The 5,000-nt window shown below is 43.3% G+C and overlaps 1 protein-coding gene across 1 annotated transcript in view; it reads left to right on the top strand.

The window, feature by feature from the left end:
- The window catches only part of LOC135093569 (uncharacterized), a 152,094-nt gene that overhangs the window by 31,541 nt on the left and 115,553 nt on the right, over window positions 1-5,000 (top strand). The window lies entirely within an intron of this gene.

Here is a 5,000-nt window from a genome sequence, read left to right as displayed (position 1 = left end):
CTCGATTCCCTTACACACACACACACACACACACACACACACACACACACACACACACACACACACACACACACACACACACACACACACACACACACACACCGTTCGTGACCATCCCATGCGTGTTTTGATGGCGTTTAGTAGACAAATCCAAGTAGACATTCCTTTCACTTTCATTCTTTCCAATCTTGCAGAGAGAGAGAGAGAGAGAGAGAGAGAGAGAGAGAGAGAGAGAGAGAGAGAGAGAGAGAGAGAGAGAGAGAGAGAGAGAGAGAGAGAGAGAGAGAGAGAGAGAGAGAGACGCGAATAGATGAAAGAACTAATACAACAGCCCCATTGTCACAAACTGCCGCAGAAAGTGAGAGGAAAGAACAAGTACAGTAGTTTTAACAATAGAAACAGTTACAGGACTAGTAATGGAATTGTAGTAGTAGTAGTAGTGGTAGTAACGGTGGTGGTGGTGGTGGTGGTGGTGGTAGCAAAAATATCATCATTTTATCATAAACATCATTGCTGTTTATGACAAGGACAGGACGACCAGAGAAAAGCGAGACAACGACTATTAGAGCAGAAAATATCTTCCTACGACACACCCTGCATTCCAAGAGGGGGAGGAAAGGGGCGGAAGGAAGGGGAGGAAGGGAGACGGAGAACCATGGGGAAGGGAAAGAGAGAACCATGGGAAAGGGGAGGAAGGAGAACCATTTCGACGTCAAAGCCACCCTCGCCCACCCTCACCCTCCTCACACACACGGGAACTAAGCCACTAACACGCGACACGAAAGAAGCTCAGGCTGATGGAGTGAACACCCTTCAGACAAGGCATGATCTGCGCTGGAAGGCGAAGGAAGGAAAGTATCTGGCATTTGAGCGAGTCCTGTCCCGTTCCTGGCCATTTGCATGTAAAGGGGAATATCTAGACGTGTTCACAGGATCGCATTGTATTTACAACACCTAGGGGAGCTTGCCAGTGTATTATGTTTTATGTTCCTGGGGTTTGTGGCGAACGTCAAAAAGTTGTTGCTGGATGGTGGTAGTAGATGTCTTGTTATTGTGTCCTGGGGTGATAACTGCATTTGTCGCCTGTTCAGTGTGTGTGTGTGTGTGTGTGTGTGTGTGTGTGTGTGTGTGTGTGTGTGTGTGTTCTGGTGAAGGGTTATTGGCGTTGGTCTTTTTTTTCTTTCTCTCTCTCTCTCTCTCTCTCTCTCTCTCTCTCTCTCTCTCTCTCTCTCTCTCTCTCTCTCTCTCTCTCTCTCTCTCTCTCTCTCTCTCTCTTGTGTGTGTGTTTGGGGAAGAGAATGTTCTTGGTTTGTTTCTTTGTAATTATTGTGGTTGGTGTTTCTAGTTATTGCGTTTTATTTCTACTGTTACCTCTACTACTACTACTACTACTACTACTACCACTACTACTACTACTACTACTACTACTTTGTTCCGTCTGAGTACTGTGTATATACGTTCCTTCAACACGCAACACGCAACAAATATAGTCAGCTTTGTATTCATCACATAAATTGAGTCCCTGTGCTCTCTCTCTCTCTCTCTCTCTCTCTCTCTCTCTCTCTCTCTCTCTCTCTCTCTCTCTCTCTCTCTCTCTCTCTCTCTCTCTCTCTCTCTCTGACCTAAACTGATATCGTGGTGGAGATGATGGTGGTGATAATGATGGTAGTGGTGGTGGTGGTGGTGGTGTGTCAGTAGCGATGTACTTAACGAATTTCTGTCAATATCGCATTTTGAAAAAGGTGTTTGTATTGTGTGTGTGTGTGTGTGTGTGTGTGTGTGTGTGTGTGTGTGTGTGTGTGTGTGTGTGTGTGTGTGTCAGTTCAGTCAAGTATGCATGTATGTATGAATTGACACTGGTGCGTATGAATAATAGCATTGTATAGCAAGCTGACTCCCAAGCACTCATGTAAATAAAGCTCTCTCTCTCTCTCTCTCTCTCTCTCTCTCTCTCTCTCTCTCTCTCTCTCTCTCTCTCTCTCTCTCTCTCTCTCTCTCTCTCTCTGTGGCACACATACACATTAATACAACGCACGTTCCCTGAAGAGTCAAACAGTTGTTATCAAAACCCGCCACTGCCAAACACACACACACACACACACACACACACACACACACACACACACACCTAACCCATTAACAATCCTGACGTATCGTTCTCTCTCTCTCTCTCTCTCTCTCTCTCTCTCTCTCTCTCTCTCTCTCTCTCTCTCTCTCTCTCTCTCTCTCTCTCTCTCTCTCTCTCTCATCCATTCTTCACTCCTCTTTCTTTCCTTAATGTTCTCTTTCTCTCTCTTCTAATATTATCTCCTTTCCTCCGTCCCTCCCTCCTTCCCTCCTTCCCTCCATTCATCCCTCTGTCCCGACCATTCATTCATCCCTTTATCCCTCCTATTATTGCTTCATCCATTTACCTGCCTTCATCCTCTCCTTCCCTATCTCCTTGTTTCTTCTCCTTCCTTCCATTATTCCTTCCTTCCTTCCTTCCTTCCTTCCCTCCCATCTCTACTCTCTCATGTCTCATTTCCTTTTTTTTTCTTTCTCATTTTTTTTATTTCACTTTCCTTTACCTCCATTTTTTCCTTTCTTTCATATTTATTGTTTTCTTTTTTCATTCCTTCAAATTCTCTGTTCTTTAGTTTTCTCCTTTATTTTTCTTTCTTTTCTTTTCTTACCTGCTTCCTTCCATTTCTCACTTGTTATTTCGCCTTCATTTCTTTCCTTTCTCTCCCTTCCTTCAGTCTTTTCTTCCATCCTTCACTCTCCTCTCCGTTCCTTCACTATCTCTTCTTTCCTTTCTTCACTTATTCTTCCTTCCTTCTTTCCTTCCCTTTTTTCATCCTTCACTCTCCTCTTTTCCCTTCCATCACTCTTTCTTTCTTCACTCTTCCTTCCTTCCTTCCCTCCTTCATCTTCCGTCTTTCATTCTCCTTTTTCCCTTCACTTCCTCTCCCTTCCTTCACCCTCCCTTCCTCCTCTTGCATACTTTACTGCTTCCTCTTCCTTCCTTCACTCCCTCTTGCTTCCCTCCACCTCCTCTTCCCTCAATCACTCTCTCGTGCATCCTCCACTTCCTTCCTCCCTCGTCCCTCCCCGACTCCCTCTCTCCCTCTCCCTCTCTCCCTCCCTTCCTTCTTTACGTCATATCAACAGAAGCCATGATCGCATTTCACCACACAAACATTCATTCTTTTAAGGCTAAGTCCCTCCATTCAGGCCGTTCCTTAAGCCTTCCGGCAGAAGATTGGGTCTAATTGTTATCCTTTTAATAATGTGAGTTGTGGCCGCGGATTACCCTTCCTTCCTTTCTTCTTCCATCTCATCTGAATCGCCGGAGAGAATTACTGGTTTTATCTTTGATGTCGTCATGAGCTCCCAGTGAGGTGATTGGGTGAGCCGTGAGCCAATCAGATGGTGTCTTTGTGTGTGTTTGATGTTATGTTGTTTTTTTGTTTTTGTTTTTTTCATTTGTTGAGAGATTTGTCAAGTATGGGTTTCTCTCTCTCTCTCTCTCTCTCTCTCTCTCTCTCTCTCTCTCTCTCTCTCTCTCTCTCTCTCTCTCTCTCTCTCTCTCTCTCTCTCTCTCTCTCTCTCATCGTGTTGCGGTTTCCACGAATGATAAATCGTATTAATGTGTTTTCCTTCCGTGTTTCTTCTTTTTTTTATTTCATTTTCTTCTTTTCCTTTTTTTCTTCATCGTCTTCTTCTTCTTCTTCTTCTTCTTCTTCTTCTTCTTCTTCTTCTCCTTCTTCTTCTTCTTCTCCTTCTTCTTCTTCTTCTTCTTCTTCTTCTTCTTCTTCTTCTTCTTCTTCTTCTTCTTCACTACTTTCCTCCCTTCCTCCCTTTCTTTCTTTCTTTCTTTCTTTCTGTCTTTCTTTCTTTCTTTCTTCCTTCCTTCCTCTTCTCTTTGTCCCCTTTGGCTTACCTGTATCATTTCCCTGAGTGTCTCTCCTCTTAATCCTTTCACACTCTTAAAATATTTCATAACTAACCACTAACGTAATTCTTCCTCACTATTAAAACCATCTTTATTACTCCTACCTCTGCTACCATTACTCCTACTACACTCACTGCTGCTAATGTTGCCTCCTTGCTGCTTCTTGCCGCTTACTTCCCTTGCCTCTGCCTCTGCTTGACGTGTATTCAGCTCTGGTTTGCTACCGGCCTGCTTCCACACTAAAGCACCTGTTTAGTCTGAAGAAGGAAGCAAATGGTGTAGGTCGGGAGCTGTAGGATGGAAGGAAAGTTGAATTCAGCAAGCTTCTATTCATGTGTGTGTGTGTTTGTGTGTGTGTTGAGGGGAGGGGTTTGTATGAGTGTGTGTGTGTGTGTGTGTGTGTGTGTGTAGTGAAAGTGACGAGAAATGGTTTGCGCCTCGTTTCAAAATTGAGTTAGTAAACAGATAATATGAATCACTACTTTTTTACTACTATTTTTCTACTATACTACCACCACCACCACCACCACCACCACCACAATCATCACAATTAATCCCGCCACAAATAACATTACCGGGCTGTCAGCAATCCCAAGCATGTGTCAGTATTTCCTACCACCATTATGTGCACCACTATTTCCAAGCTGCCAACCACCATTACTGCCGCTGCTGTTGGCGCCTCCCACCACTGATGGCATTTGCATCGCCCACTGGTGCTAGTTAGGCAAACAAAATGCCCCTCCCTAAGTTTCCTTTAAAAATTCAAGAAGGAGGTACTTTTCCGTCCACCTTCAAATTTTGTACGAGTATCCGTGATCTTAGCTAATGATGATGATGATGGTGGTGGTGGTGGTGGTGGTGGCAATAATAATAATAATAATAATAATGATAATAATAATAATAATAATAATGGCAGTAATAATTATAAGGTTACTCTTCATATTCATAATATTATCATATTACTACCATTGTTACTATGTATTTTCTCTTCCTTTTTTCTTTATCTTCTTCTTCGTCTTCGTCTTCTTTTTCTTCGTCTTCTTTTCCTCGTCTTTTTCTTCTC

Source organism: Scylla paramamosain, chromosome 43 (genome assembly GCF_035594125.1).
Source record: "Scylla paramamosain isolate STU-SP2022 chromosome 43, ASM3559412v1, whole genome shotgun sequence".
NCBI lineage: Eukaryota > Metazoa > Arthropoda > Malacostraca > Decapoda > Portunidae > Scylla > Scylla paramamosain.
The sequence above is the reverse complement of the archived record's forward strand: the minus strand, read 5'-3'. Positions and strand labels throughout refer to the sequence as shown.